This window comes from Scyliorhinus torazame, chromosome 5 (genome assembly GCF_047496885.1).
Source record: "Scyliorhinus torazame isolate Kashiwa2021f chromosome 5, sScyTor2.1, whole genome shotgun sequence".
NCBI lineage: Eukaryota > Metazoa > Chordata > Chondrichthyes > Carcharhiniformes > Scyliorhinidae > Scyliorhinus > Scyliorhinus torazame.
Window position 1 is genome coordinate 298,165,686 of NC_092711.1, and position 16,375 is coordinate 298,182,060.

Below are 16,375 nucleotides of genomic sequence, written 5' to 3' on the forward strand. Positions count from 1 at the left end.
TCATCATTTCTGCTGCTGGTCTCGCAGTTTTAACCCTCTGTTCTTCCACATGAGTTCTCACTAAATTGGGAATTGAATTTTTAAACTCCTCCAAAAGTATAATTTCTCTGAGAGCTTCATATGTTTGGTTTATTTTCAAAGCCCTTATCCACCTATCAAAATTGTCTTGATAGCAACCTGCTTTTAGCCAAGAGCGATGCTCCTGTAGAGAGGCTTGCTCCTGTGCCTGTTTTAACTTTGTTTCTGTTATGGTGGATGGAAGTTCAATTGCAGCCGCTTGCAGTTGTGGCTGATGTTTGAGAGTCCCTTCCTTTGCTATGTTATCAGCAAATCTATTGCCGCATGAGACTTCATTGACTGCGATAGTACGCACTTCACACTTTAAAACGGCTATCTTGCTGGGCAGCTGAACAGCATCTAGTAAATTTAAAACCAATTTAGCATGTTTAATAGGTTGGCCGGAGGAAGGTATGAATCCCCTGTTTTTCCATCACTGGCCAAAATCATGTACTACCCCAAAAGCGGATCGGGAATCAGTATAAATATTGACTGTTTTATTTTTAGCTAGAATGCATGCTTTAGTAAGGGCAAACTATTCGGCTGCTTGAGCAGACGTTCCCAAAGGCAGCGCAAAAGCTTCCACTATCTTGAATGGAGTTACGATTGCATCACCGGTCAGGAGGGTCATATCATTTGGTCGGTTTACTGATCCATTGGTGAGAAAGATGATGTTTGGATTTTCTCGTGGGTGACTCAATAAATTAGGTCGAGAGGTTGTGGTGCCTTCAACCAATAGTAAACAGTCATGATCATCCATATGTTCTGTTTCCGAGGGCGCGGGTAAGAGTGTAGCAGGGTTGGCAGCTGGCGCTCGCTTGTAGGTTTTAGTTGGTTTTAGAGAGAATTACTTCATACCCAGTGTGTCGAGCCGCAGTAAAATGCTGCATTGCGGATGAATTAAGCAACAGCAAAACTGATGATTTTTTTTTTCTACTATGGCCGCTGTGGCTGCTACTGCTCTTAAGCAATTTGGCATACCCTTTACCACAGCACATAGGGCCACCGAGTAATAGGCAAGGGGTCTTTTCCCTCCTCAATGCTTTGCACCAAGACCCCTGTGGCCAAATCTCCCTGCTTCATTCACATAAAGAGTAAAGAGCTTGCTGAAATTAGGAAGTCCCAAGGCAGGGGCGCTAATCATGGCTTGTTTCAAATTACAAAATGCTTGCTCCCTCTCTGGGATCCAGTAACAACTGAAGGGGCGACCTGTAGGGTAGCCTTGCGCAGTACTGTATCCATCTCTCTATAGTCCGGTATCCACTGCCTGCAATAGCCCATCATTCCGAGGGAGATAAAGGTTTCCTTTGTCGTGCGTGGAGTTGCTACAGCCTGTATTCTTTCAGACCCAAGCCTCCGCTGTCCTTGCTGCAGCTGAAATCCCAAATACTGCTGTCTCCTGCAGCTTGTCCATTGAGACCTTATGCCCTCTTTCTGCCAGATGTGATAATAACAAAAGGGTATTCTGTTGACAAACTACCCCTCCCTCTGAGGCTATCAATAAATTGTCATCATATTGAGGGAATGTTGAGCCTGCAGACAACTGGCACTCACTCGTCCAAGTCTCTTTTAATACTGTTAATTCCGATATGTAAAGCAAATAGATATTGACTTTCCGGGTGCAATGGTATGGAGAAAAAGGCTGAGAAAGTATCCGTTGTTGGTGGTATAGAAGACAAAATGACATTTGTGTCCGGCACCAATGGAGCAATAGTGATAACAATTTTATTGATGGCTCTAAAATCTTGCACAAACCACCACTCGTTGGAGCTTCCTACCTTTGGAATGGGGAGTATAGGGGTGTTAGGGGGGCTTTGTGTTCTCTTCAGTACCCCTTGCTGCAATAGTGCATCGATCACTCCCTCTACCCCTTTTTCTGCTTCCGGTGCCAACCTGTACAGTTTTAAGCAGGGCAGGGCAATGTTCTTCTGTAACTGCACCCTATGCACTGGGGCAGAATGTACTTTTCCAACATGATTTTTATGTTGGGCCCATAGATGTGGCAGTACCTGGGCCAGGATTGAAGTGAGTAAATGATGGCTCTCTCGGGGAGGTTGGTGTTTTTCAAATGTAGCGGGCCATTGCTCCTCTTTCCAGGTCACTTTGCCCTCCTGTTTGCTATAAAATTCTATCAGGCAATTTTGTCCGTCCATTTCAAAAAAAATCCCATGTATTACTTTTTTCCTTTGGGCTCTTTGATCACTTCTCCTATTTGCTTTGCCTTAGCGGGATGCCTTACGGCCAATGTTAAATGGGGTTCTGAAGTTAAACCCATCCTAAAAAGGTCCCTCTGACTATAGGACTACTGTACTAACATTCCTAATCCCACAACACCGAAAAATAAAAAGGAGTGACATGCAATGATGTCTGCTTTCCTAAGTGACTTTGCGCTTGTAAATTGTATGCGTCTTCATCCTCACGAGCATACCAAGCCTTGCAATGGGTCACTATATTCTCTCATCGGGACTCTATCAGGTGTTTTATTAGCTGTGCCCAAGGATCATTAATCTTTTGTAAGACTTCCTGCAGTTTTTTTTTTAACAGTGGTACTGTAAGGGTTAACGTTCAGCTGCCAGCATAGAACACAGACACAGAGTGATCGGGCGTAGGCTCAGAAGTTATTAAATTTTGCAGCTGGTGAGCTCGTATTTGAGACAGTTCCATAAACATTCCATTATCAATGCGATGTGTTACTACTCCTAATTTGCAGAGTGTCTGCCTGCCTAATAGGGTCAGGTGTCGCTAGTTGCGGTACATCCTTCCTGGGGGTTAAATGCTTCTTGGCCCCGTGCATGATAGCCTCTTTCCCTCTATTTGCTAACCAGTGTTCGAGAGACTCATTTCCTTCATTCAAATATTTATCATTATTGGGAACCCATCCCCCATTTATGCCGGGTGGGACTGCAATCCCAAAGCTTCAAAGCTGACAAAGATGCACCATAAGAGTATTTTGGAAGCAGCAAAACGTCCCCTGGGAGGGGGCTATAAATAGCACACATTTAAGTCAATTTCCAATGATTGATTTTGTAGGCATTAGCTATTCTTAGAGACGTATATTTTTTCTTTGTCAATTCAGAAAACATCAACTGTATGCTGAAATGGTTAATGTTTCTTGCAGAATCTAAGGGGCGGAGAACTTGGCATGATGCCATTTACGTTTTTTCACGTAATCTAAAAACTTATTCATATTCAATTACTTTTATTCGTAAAGGCACTTTCTTTCTTTTAAACTGATCGTAATTGCCAATGTTTCCATTCATTAGAGAAATCTCAACAAAAATCACTTAAGTTATAATCTCTGACTCACAAAGACAGATGATAAAAAATACAACCCACTTCATGCTTTGACTAAAATTAATTGGTTAAACAAATCACACAGATGCTCACAGCTCACAAATATCACAGTTAACCGTTAGCCTTATCTCACGGCTACAGAAAATCTGAATTCCCTTTCTCTCCAGGAACTCATCTGTTAGGCTTTTACCTTAATCTTCTAGGGTGGGTCAGGAGCCACCGGCTGAGGATCGGCCGGGCCACGGCCAAGTGAGGAGGATGCAGAGTATCCAGAAGCTCTACAAAGTCCAGGTCATGGGCAACAGGAGGGCGTGGCACCGGTGGAGGATCGCGTAGCGAGTGTGGAACCAGACGAAGGGCACGCCGATTGCGGCGGCGAATGGAGCCATCAGGCAGACGAACCAGGAATGAGCGGGGAGCCGCCAGCCAAAGAACCACAGCAGTCGCAGACCAGCCACCCTCTGGAAGATGGATTCGGGCGTTGTCACCTGGCGCCAGAGCAGGAAGATCAGTCGCTCGAGCGTCATGCGCCGCCTTGTGCTGCGCGCGAGACTGTTGCATCCGCTGAAGGACCGGAGGATGGTCGAGGTCTGGGACGTGAATGGACGGTACAGTGGTCCTGAGGGTGCAACCCATCAGCAGCTGGGCTTGTGACAGGTCCGTGGACAGTGGAGCCGAGCGACAGGCCAGCAAGGCGAGGCAGAAGTCGGATCCTGCATCAGCAGCCTTGCAGAGGAGCCTCTTTACGATGTGGACGCCCTTTTCTGCTTTGCCATTTGGCTGGAGGTGCAGGGGACTGGACGTCACGTGTACAAAGTTGTACCTGCTGGCGAAGTTAGACCATCCTGGCTCGCGAAGCAGGGGCCATTGTCCGACATCACAGTGAGTGGGATGCCGTGACGAGCAAAGGTCTCTTTGCAGGCACGGATAACAGCCGATGACGTGATGTCGTGCAGGCGGACAACCTCGGGATAGCTGGAACAATAATCAATTATGAGAACATAGTCCCTGCCGACCGCATGGAACAGGTCCACACCTACCTTAGACCAAGGGGACGTGACCAACTCATGGGGCTGAAGAGTCTCCCGTGGTTGGGCCGGCTGGAATCGCTGACAGGTGGGGCAATTGAGCACAGTGTTGGCAATATCTTCATTTATGCCAGGCCAGTAGACAGCCTCTCGGGCCCTCCGTCGGCACTTCTCTACGCCGAGATGGCCCTCGTGCAGCTGTTTTAAAACCAGGTGATGCATGCTGTGTGGGGTCACGATGCGGTCCAGCTTCAGGAGGATACCATCAACGACTGCCAGATCATCTTGAATATTATAGAACTGCGGGCATTGTCCCTTGAGCCATCCGTCAGTTATGTGGCGCATCACACGTTGTAGCAGGGGGTCAGCCGCAGTCTCACGGCGAATGTGGGTTAGGCGTTCATCCGTGGCCGGCAGATTGGCGGCCGTGGAGGCCACGTGGGCGTCGACTTGGCAAACATAGAACATAGAAAATACAGCACAGAACAGGCCCTTCGGCCCACGATGTTGTGCCGAACCTTTGTCCTAGATTAATCATAGATTATCATTGAATTTACAGTGCAGAAGGAGGCCATTCGGCCCTTTGAGTCTGCACCGGCTCTTGGAAAGAGCACCCTACCCAAACCCAACACCTCCACCCAACACCAAGGGCAATTTAGACACTAAGGGCAATTTATCATTGGCCAATTCACCTAACCCGCACATCTTTGGACTGTGGGAGGAAACCGGAGCACCCGGAGGAAACCCACGCAGACACGGGGAGGACGTGCAGACTCCGCACAGACAATGACCCAAGCCGGAATCGAACCTGGGACCATGGAGCTGTGAAGCAATTGTGCTATCCACAATGCTACCGTGCTGCCCTTAAGAACAAATAAATCTACACTATATCATTTTACCGTAATCCATGTACCTATCCAATAGCTGCTTGAAGGTCCCTAATGTTTCCGACTCAACTACTTCCACAGGCAGTGCATTCCATGCCCCCACTACTCTCTGGGTAAAGAACCTACCTCTGATATCCCTCCTAAACGAACCCCTCTGGGTCGGACGGAGTGGTGACTGCCCTGGACAGAGCGTCGGCTATGATCAGGTCCTTGCCCAGTGTGTACACGAGCTGGAAATCGTATCTCCGGAGCTTGAGCAGAATGTGTTGTTGGCGAGGTGTCATGTCATTGAGGTCTTTTTAGATGATGCCGACCAGCGGGCGATGGTCGGTGTCGTGGAAACCATAGTAAAGACAAATTCCTCGAGGTTCGATTTAAGGAAATTTATTTACACAAATATACTTGTGGAGAGAGAGTGTTTCAGCTGCAAAGCCAAGGCTCTGCACTCTGTGTTTGCAGTTAGAAACCATTATATTTATAGGTTGAAATAAACAACTTTTAAGAGATAAAGCTTGGGAACATACGCAAGAGGAAATATGAATGTTTTGCCCTTGGTTTACAAACAATTCGAGTACACATTTTGTTGTCCTTCGGAAGAATAACTTATTATCATAACAATGCAGAGTACAAAATACTAAGCAGTATTTAGTTTACATTACTTGACCTACTTATTTTCGCTCAAAAGCAGTGTTAAAATATAGTTAATATTCCCAGCATGCTTCTAAATTGGTAACACATTAACTTCCCTTCCCAGTCGGTCTCCACAGTGAACTGGGGAAGGCCATGCACGTAGTCATGGAACTTGTCGACACCTGTCAACGGGCCTAGGCACCCGTTCTTGATTTGTGCATAGCGCTGCTCTGTGGGGGTCATGGCCTGTGACGCATAGGCAACAGGTACCTCTGATGCGGCGTCATCTCGTTGCAGGAGCAGATTGGTTAGCGTCCGTTGATGTTTTCGTCTCCCTTGCAGGATCGAAAAACCCCAATACCGGGGCGGTGGTCAGCTTGACCTTGAGCTCCTCCCATTCACGCTGGTTGGCGGGAAGCCACTGGAAGTCCGTCGTCTTCCTAACTAGGTTGCGGAGAGCCGTGGTGTGGGAAGCGAGGTTAGGGATGAACTTTCCTAGGAAGTTGACCATTTCTAAGAACCGGAGCACCGACTTCTTATTCGCCGGCTTCTGCATGGCCGTGGTGGCTGCCACCTTGTCCGCATCCGGCCGCACACCCAACCGGGAGATGTGGTCTCCTAAAAACTTGAGTTCGGTCTGGCCGAAAGAACATTTGGCTCTGTTGAGGCGCAGGCCTTGGTCCCGTATTCGCTTAAAAACGCGTTGGAGGCGACTGATATGTTCCTGCGGGTGGTGGACCAGATGATGATGTTGTCCACATAGACGCGCACACCTTAGATGCCCTCCATCATCAGCTCCATGATGCGGTGGAACACTTCAGATGCTGATATGATTCAAAATGGCATTCTATTGTAGCAGTACCTGCCAAATGGGGTGTTGAAAGTACACAGCTTTAGAACATTGAATATAGAACATAGAACGATACAGCGCAGTATAGGCCCTTCGGCCCACGATGTTGCACCGAAACAAAAGCCATCTAACCTACACTATGCCATTATCATCCATATGTTTATCCAATAAACATTTAAATGCCCTCAATGTTGGCGAGTTCCCTACTGTAGCAGGTAGGGCATTCCACGGCCTCACTACTCTTTGCGTAAAGAACCTACCTCTGACCTCTGTCCTATATCTATTACCCCTCAGTTTAAAGCTATGTCCCCTCGTGCCAGCCATTTCCATCCGCGGGAGAAGGCTCTCACTGTCCACCCTATCTAACCCCCTGATCATTTTGTATGCCTCTATTAAGTCTCCTCTTAACCTTCTTCTCTCCAACGAAAACAACCTCAAGTCCATCAGCCTTTCCTCATAAGATTTTCCCTCCATATCAGGCAACATCCTGGTAAATCTCCTCTGCACCACTCCAAAGCCTCCACGTCCTTCCTATAATGCGGTGACCAGAACTGTACGCAATACTCCAAATGCGGCCGTACCAGAGTTCTGTACAGCTGCAACATGACCTCCTGACTCCGGAACTCAATCCCTCTACCAATAAAGGCCAACACTCCATAGGCCTTCTTCACAACCCTATCAACCTGGGTGGCAACTTTCAGGGATCTATGTACATGGACACCTAGATCCCTCTGCTCATCCACACTTCCAAGAGCTTTACCATTAGCCAAATATTCCACATTCCTGTTATTCCTTCCAAAGTGAATCACCTCACACTTCTCTACATCAAACTCCATTTGCCACCTCTCAGCCCAGCTCTGCAGCTTATCTATATCCCTCTGTAACCTGCTACATCCTTCCACACTATCGACAACACTACCGACTTTAGTATCGTCTGCAAATTTACTCACCCACCCTTCTGCGCCTTCCTCTAGGTCACTGATAAAAATGACAAACAGCAACGGCCCCAGAACAGATCCTTGTGGTACTCCACTTGTAACTGAACTCCATTCTGAACATTTCCCATCAACCACCACCCTCTGTCTTCTTTCAGCTAGCCAATTTCTGATCCACATCTCTAAATCACCCTCAATCCCCAGCCTCCGTATTTTCTGCAATAGCCTACCGTGGCGAACCTTATCAAACGCTTTGCTGAAATCCATATACACCACATCAACTGCTCTACCCTCGTCTACCTGTTCAGTCACCTTCTCAAAGAACTCGATAAGGTTTGTGAGGCATGACCTACCCTTCACAAAGCCATGCTGACTATCCCTGATCATATTATTCCTATCTAGATGATTATAAATCTTGTCTCTTATAATCCCCCTCCAAGACTTTACCCACTACAGACGTGAGGCTCACCGTGAGGCTTTCTGCTGGACTTGTCCAATTGAATCTGCCAGAAGCCCTTTGATGCATCCAGCTTGGTGAATATGTTGGCTCGAGCCATCTCGCACGTGATCTCCTCACGCTTGGGGATAGGGTAATGCTCCCGCATGATGTTACGATTTAAATCCTTTGGGTCAATACAGATCCGGAGCTCGCCGGAGGGCTTCTTTACGCACACCATGGAACCGACCCAGTCGGTTCGTTCCGTCACTCTGGAAAGCACTCCTTGGTCCTGGAGGTCCTGCATCTGCTGCTTGAGGCGGTCCTTGAGAGGTGCTGGGACTCTGTGAGGTGCATGAACCACAGGCGTGGCGTCCTGTTTGAGCAGGATTTTGTCGACCAGTTGGCAATTGGATGGAAGAATTGTTGGTTTGACCCCCAGGGTTTGAAATGCTGACCATGCGAGGAGATTGGCGGAAGCACCAGTGTCCAGACGGAATCTGATCTGGGATCGGTTGACCGTCAGGGTGGCACACCACTCGTCATCCGGATCAATGCTGTGTACCAACAGCGGCTGGTGCTTTTGATTCAGGGACAGCCTGTTCTTGGTTATGACAGCGACTAGAAAAGGCTCCCTGTCCTCGGTGTCACTGGTCTGCATGAAGTCAGGATCGGACTCGGTGAAGGTGGGTTGGATTGCCCGAACATTCCTGCGAGGCTGGTTAAATCGTTGCGAGTTGGCAGGCTGGGCTGCTCGACAGCAGGCAGCATAGAGGCCAAGCCTGCCACAGCGTAGGCACTGTCGCGATTTTGCAGGGCATTGCCACTTTAAGTGGGCAGAGCCACAGTTGCCACATGTCGTGATGTCAGTGCGTTCGTTGCGCCACCGCACATGCATGGTACGGTCTTGCGTGGTGCGGGCCTGCGCATCGCATTTCTCCTCGTCACCATCCCCTCGTTTGGCGTGTACAAGCGCGGGAGGCCTCGGAAAGCGCGCGAAATGGCTGCCCTCCTCCAGACGGCCGCCCGGGAGGTGTTCGATCGTTTGGACCCGTTCCGCCTCATGGGGCCCTTGCTGCGCCGTTTCAGCTGCCTGTATGTAGGAGAACCGGCTGGTGGCATTCTCATGCAGGACACAGGTCTCGATGGCAGTCGCTTAGGGTTAGTTGCTAAACTTTAAGGAGCTGCTGACGCAGGGTGTCCGACATGACCCCAAAAACAATCTGGTCGCATATCATGGAGTCGGAGGTGGGCCCGTAGCCGCAGGATTGCGTGAGGATGCAGAGGTGTGTTCAATAGGATTGGAAAGGCTCGTCCTTACCCTGCAAGTGCTGCTGGAACAGGTACCTTTCAAAGCTTTCGTTGACTTCAACACTGAAGTGTGTGTCGAATTTGAGGAGCACCGCCTTGGACTTGGTCTTGTCCTCATCGTCTGTGAATGTCAGGGAGTTAAAGATGTGGATGGCATGTTGCCGAGCCGTGGAGAGAAGAAGGGCTATCTGCCTGGTGTCCGATGCATTCTCCCTGTCCGTGGCCTCGAGGAAGAGAAGGAAGCGCTGTTTAAATATCTTCCAATTTACCCTGAGATTGCCAGCGATGCGGAGCAGCGGCGGCGGGTTAATGTTCTCCATGCTGTAGGATGCCGGAATGCTGAGAAGTTGCAGGTAGGTCTCACAAGTGCTAGATTGCGGCCACTCCTTGTACCATGTCGTGTTGAGTGTTCTGGTTGACAAACAAGCCAACAATGCTGGAAGTGGCGTAACGCTATTTTATTAACTGTTCAACTATGCTAACAAACTGTAAATGTGGGTATAAGCAATACCAGCTTAACTGTGGACCCTTTCCTATCACTAGCTATGGTGAGGCACTCAGCACATGGTGAATGTCTGTTATGCAGGCTGTGAGCTCTGTGCTCTGAGCTGGCTGCTGCTAGAATGAGCGGGAACTCTCCTGTCCCCTGTCTTTATAATGCCTGAGCTCTCACTGGTGATTGGCTGCGGTGTTATGTATGCTGGTTGGTCCTACTGCATGTCCATCAGTGTGTGTATGTGATTGCACCATAATGTACTGATGTATATTATGACAGAGAGTTCGATCCTCCACCGTAAGATCTTGTCGTTTTTGATTTTGCCCCGCTGTGCATTATCGAACATGAAGACCACCGACCGTTGGTCAACGAGGTGAGTGAATCTCCTGCCGGCCAGGTAATGCCTCCAATGCCGCACAGCTTCTACTATGGCCTGGGCCTCCTTTTCAACTGAGGAATGGCGGATTTCTGAAGAGTGGAGGGTGCGTGAGAAGAAGGCCACGGGTCTGCCCGCTTGGTTGAGGGTGGCCGCCAGAGCTACGTCGGACGCGTCGCTCTCGACTTGGAAGGGGAGGGACTTGTTGATGGCATGCATCGTGGCCTTTGCGATGTCCGCTTTGATGCGGCTGAAGGCCTGGCGAGCCTCTGTCGACAGGGGAAAATCCGTGGATTGGATTAGTGGGCGGGCCTTGTCCGCATAGTTGGGGATCCACTGGGCATAATAAGAGAAAAATCCCAGGCAGCATTTCAGGGCCTTGGAGCAGTGATGGAGGGGGTACTCCATGAGGGGGCGCATGCGTTCGGGATCTGAGCATATAACTCTATCATGCACTACGTAGCCGAGGATGACTAGACGGTCGATGCTGAACACGCATTTATCCTTGTTATAAGAACATAAGAATATAAGAACTAGGAGTAGGAGTAGGCCATCTGGCCCCTCGAGCCTGCTCCACCATTCAATGAGATCATGGCTGATCTTTTGTGGACTCAGCTCCACTTTCCGGCCCGAACACCATAACCCTTAATCCCTTTATTCTTCAAAAAACTATCTATTTTTATCTTAAAAACATTTAATGAAGGAGCCTCTACTGCTTCACTGGGCAAGGAATTCCATAGATTCACAACCCTTTGGGTGAAGAAGTTCCTCCTAAACTCAGTCCTAAATCTACTTCCCCTTATTTTGAGGCTATGCCCCCTAGTTCTGCTTTCACCCGCCAGTGGAAACAACCTGCCCGCATCTATCCAATCTATTCCCTTCATAATTTTATATGTTTCTATAAGATCCCCCCCTCATCTTTCTAAATTTCAACGAGTACAGTCCCAGTCTGCTCAACCTCTCCTCGTAATCCAACCCCTTCAGCTCTGGGATTAACCTAGTGAATCTCCTCTGCACACCCTCCAGTGCCAGTATGTCCTTTCTCAAGAAAGGAGACCAAAACTGAACACAATACTCCAGGTGTGGCCTCACTAACACCTTATACAATTGCAGCATAACCTCCCTAGTCTTAAACTCCATCCCTCTAGCAATGAAGGACAAAATTCCATTTGCCTTCTTAATCACCTGTTGCACCTGTAAACCAACGTTTTGCGACTCATGCACTAGCACACCCAGGTCTCTCTGCACAGCTGCATGTTTTAATATTTTATCATTTAAATAATAATCCCTTTTGCTGTTATTCCTACCAAAATGGATAACCTCACATTTGTCAACATTGTATTCCATCTGCCAGACCCTAGCCCATTCACTTAGCCTATTCAAATCCCTTTGCAGACTTCCAGTATCCTCTGCACTTTTTGCTTTACCACTCATCTTAGTGTCGTCTGCAAACTTGGACACATTGTCCTTGGTCCCCAACTCCAAATCATCTATGTAAATTGTGAACAATTGTGGGCCCAACACTGATCCCTGAGGGACACCACTAGTTACTGATTGCCAACCAGAGAAACACCCATTAATCCCCACCCTTTGCTTTCTATTAATTAACCAACCCTTCATGCCATGCATCTTTATCTTATGCAGCAACCTTTTGTGTGGCACCTTGTCAAAGGCTTTCTGGAAATCCATATACCACATCCATTGGCTCCCTGTTATCTACCGCACTGGTAATGTCCTCAAAAAGTTCCACAAAATTAGTTAGGCATGACCTGCTCTTTATGAACCCATGCTGCGTCTGCCCAATGGGACAATTTCCATCCAGATACCTCGCTATTTCTTCCTTGATGATAGATTCCAGCATCTTCCCTCCTACCGAAGTTAATTACCTGTTTTCTGCCTACCTCCTTTTTTAATCAGTGGTGTCACGTTTGCTAATTTCCAATCCGCCAGGACCACCCCAGAGTCTAGTGAATTTTGGTAAATTATCACTAGTGCATTTGCAATTTCCCTAGCCATCTCTTTTAGCACTCTGGGATGCATTCCATCAGGGCCAGGAGACTTGGCTACCTTTAGCCCCATTAGCTTGCCCATCACTACCTCATTCGTGATAACAATCCTCTCAAGGTCCTCACCTGTCATAGCCTCATTTCCATTCGTCACTGGCATGTTATTTGTGTCTTCCACTGTGAAGACCGACCCAAAAAACCTGTTCAGTTCCTGAGCCATTTCCTCATCCCCCATTATTAAATCTCCCTTCTCATCCTCTAAAGGACCAATACATACCTTAGCCACTCTTTTTTGTTTTATATATTTGTAGAAACTTTTACTATCTGTTTTTATATTCTGGGAAAGTTTACTCCCATAATCTATCTTACTCTTCTTTATAGCTTTTTTATGTGAGATTAAGGATTTTTGAGGTATGGAGGAATTTTCGGAGGTTAGTGTCGTGGTCCTGCTAGTCGTGGCCGCAGATGGTGACATTATCAAGGTACGGAAATGTGGCCCGCAAACCGTACCGGTCAACCATTCGGTCCATCTCTCGTTGGAAGACCGAGACTCCATTAGTGACACCGAAGGGAACCCTTAGGAAGTGGTAGAACCGCCCATCTGCTTCGAAAGCAGTGTATTTGCAGACGCTAGGGCGGATGGGGAGCTGGTGGGAGGCGGACTTTAGATCCACCGTGGAAAAGACCTTGCATTGTGCGATCCGATTGACCAGATCGAATATGCGGGGGAGAGGGTACACGTCAAGCTGCGTATACCTGTTAATGGTCTGGCTATAATCGATGATCATCCTATGCTTCTCCCCGGTCTTTTTTTGGGCAGCATGGTAGCATTGTGGATAGCACAATTGCTTCACAGCTCCAGGGTCCCAGGTTCGATTCTGGCTTGTGTCACTGTCTGTGCGGAGTCTGCACATCCTCCCCGTGTGTGTGTGGGTTTCCTCCGGGTGCTCCGGTTTCCTCCCACAGTCCAAAGATGTGCAGATTAGGTGGATTGGCCATGCTAAATTGCCCTTAGTGTCCAAAATTGCCCATAGTATTGGGTGGAGTTGCTGGGTTATGGGGATAGGGTGGGTGTGGACCTTGGGTAGGTTGCTCTTTCCAAGAGCCGGTGCAGACTCGATGGGCCGAATGGCCTCCTTCTGCACTGTAAATTCTATGATATGATTTACAACCACTACTTGAGCTCTCCAGGGACTGTTGCTAGCGTCAATGACAGCTTCCCTCAGTAATCGCTGGACCTCCGACCTAATAAAGGTCCGGTCCTGGGCACTGTACCGTCTGCTCCTGGTGGTGACGAGTTTGCAATCTGGGGTGAGGTTCGCAAACAGGGAAGGCGGATCGACCTTGAGGGTCGTGAGGCTGCAGAAAGTGAGGGGGGGTATAGGGCCGCCAAATTTAAAGGTTAAGCTTTGGAGGTTGCATTGAAAATCTAACCCTATGATTGTGGCAGCGCAGAGGTGGGGAAGGACGTAGAGCCGGCAATTTTGAAACTCCCTTCCCTGGACCGTGAGGTTCGCTATGCAGAACCCCTTGACCTCCACTGAATGAGACCCGGAGGCCAGGGAGATATTTTGGTTAACTGGGTGAACGGGGAGAGAACAGCGCCTTACCGTGTTGGGGTGTATGAAGCTCTCCGTGCTCGCAGAGTCGATCAGACAGGATGTTTCATGCCCAATGGTGAGCACGATCGTCGTTGCAGTCGAGAGTGTTCGTGGCCGAGACTGGTCCAGGGTCACTGAGGCTAGTCGCGGTAGAAGTTGGATGTTCTCCTCGGGCGGTGTGTGGTCATCCGAGTCGGGGTCCTGAGAGTCCAGCCAAGATGGCGGCGCCCACTGTCACACATGGCTGGGGGTGCACAAGATGGCGGCGCCCATCCATCACACGTGGTGTCCGAGAGACAAGATGACGACGCCCGGAGGACATACGTGGCCCTGAAGGAGGAAAATGGCGGCGCCCGCTGGCCGCACGTGGCCCGTGGAGAGGGTTGTGGTGGCGGTCCCGAATCGTCTCCGGAGACCGCAGCAACCGCCCGGGCCTGGCATACCGCCACAAAGTGGCCCTTTTTGCCGCATCCTTTGCAGAGGGATGAGCGGCCCGGGCAGTGCTGTCGGGGGTGCTTGGCTTGCCTGCAAAATTGGCAGCGGGGCCCCCCGGGATTGCCTGGCAGTCTCGCAGCTCAAGCTTGTGGGGGGATGGGGCATGCATCTGAGTCGGTCGCGGGGGGGTTCCACGCTGCCCAAGGGGCTGCCGCACGGTCGGGGACGTAAGTGCGGGCGTTTCGGGAGGCCACATCCAGGGAGCTAGCAAGGGCCCGTGCCTCCTTGAGGCCTAGTGTCTCTCCAGCAATCGCTGGCGGATTTGCGAGGACAGCATACCTGCAACAAATGTGTCCTGGATCAAAATTTCTCTGTGGTCGCTGGCCGAAACCTGCGGGCAGTTACAGTTCCTCCCCAACACCAGGAGCGCACGGTAGAACTACTCCAGCGATTTCCCCAGGGATTTGTCGCCTCGTCGCTAGTAGATGTCGGGCGTAGACCTGGTTTACAGGGCGAATATAGTGTCCTTTCAGCAGATCCATTGCGGCCTCGAAATCGTCCGTGTCCTCAATGAGAGTGTGGATCTCTGGGCTCACCCTCGAGTGCAGAACTTGCATTTTCTGGTCCTCCGTTGGTGTAATTGTGGCTGTCCTGAGATACCCATTGAAACACGCCAGCCAGTGCTTGAAGGTTGCCGCTGCGTTAGTCGCATGGGGGCTGAGTTGCAGACACTCCGGCTTGATTAGGAGCTCCGTTCTTTAAAATCTAGCGTAATAAATTGATGCTCGATCAATAACTCCAGAAGTGCGATTGGAGACAATTGAAGGCTTCATTACACTAGATGTTTCCCCCAGCAGCACGGGTACAGAAGGCAGCTGCTGGGGAGACACGGGCTCTTATACTCCGCCTTACTGGGCGGAACCAGCAGGCAGGCTTAACCAATGAAAACAGTACTTCCTACACCAATGGTCTCACAGCATTACAGGGTACCGTAATACCTCTAATACCGACTACCACAGTTGAGAAAGCAGTTAATAAATTATATAAACCCTGGATTTTATGAATAGTGGTGTAGAGCAAGTAAATTGTGAACCTTTGTAAAACACTGGTCCAGCCTCAACTGGAAGTGACGGTTTTAGAAAGGGTGCAGAAAAGACTTACGAGGATGGTTCCGAGGATAAGAGTTTTCAGGTATCTGGATAGATTGGGCCTGTTCTCTTTAGAGAATAGAGATTGAGAGGAGATTTGTTAGACGTGTTCAAAATCATGAGGGGTCTGGATAGTGTGACTGGGGAGAAACTCTTCCCATCGGCAGACGTTTGAGAGCCCGAAGGTGTTTAACAAAAGAAAAGCAGAGGTGACATGAGGAAAAACATCTTTATACAACAAGTGGTTTGAATCTGGAAGGAGCTGCCTGAATTCGTGAAGACAAATTCAAGTACAGTTTTCCAAAGGGAACTGGATAATTATCTGAAGAGGAAAGACTTTACAGGGCTTCATGGAAAAGGTTGAGGAGTGGGGCGAGCTGGGGCACTGTTGCAGAGAACTGGCACAGAGTTGATGTGCTGCATAGCATCCCCCTGTGCTGTAACCATTGCATGATTCTTGTGCATATGCATTCAAGGAAGTTGATAACCTCCTGAGGGAGAAAGAAGGTGAAGGTTACCCTGATGGGGTGATCCAGAATGAGGAGAGGAGGCTTTTTGGATGGTGTGGGCCAAATGGCCTGTTTTAGGTGCTGTAGATTCCATGTAAAGCTGCCAGCAGAGAATACAAACACGACATTGCATTTCACATCCTCAGGCTATCAGAGTCAAGGAATTAATGTGATTCAACATTATGATCACTATTACTGAGCCTAGCTATCAATTCCCGATTTAATTAACTGAATTTAAACTCCATCAGCTATTGTTGTGGGATTTGAACCCATGTCCTCAGAGCAGGTGGATCCTATACAAACTGGAAGGGTTATACCTGGGCAGGATTGGTACTCCTGATGTCCTTTGAGGTTGGGGGGGGGGGAGGCACTTGCT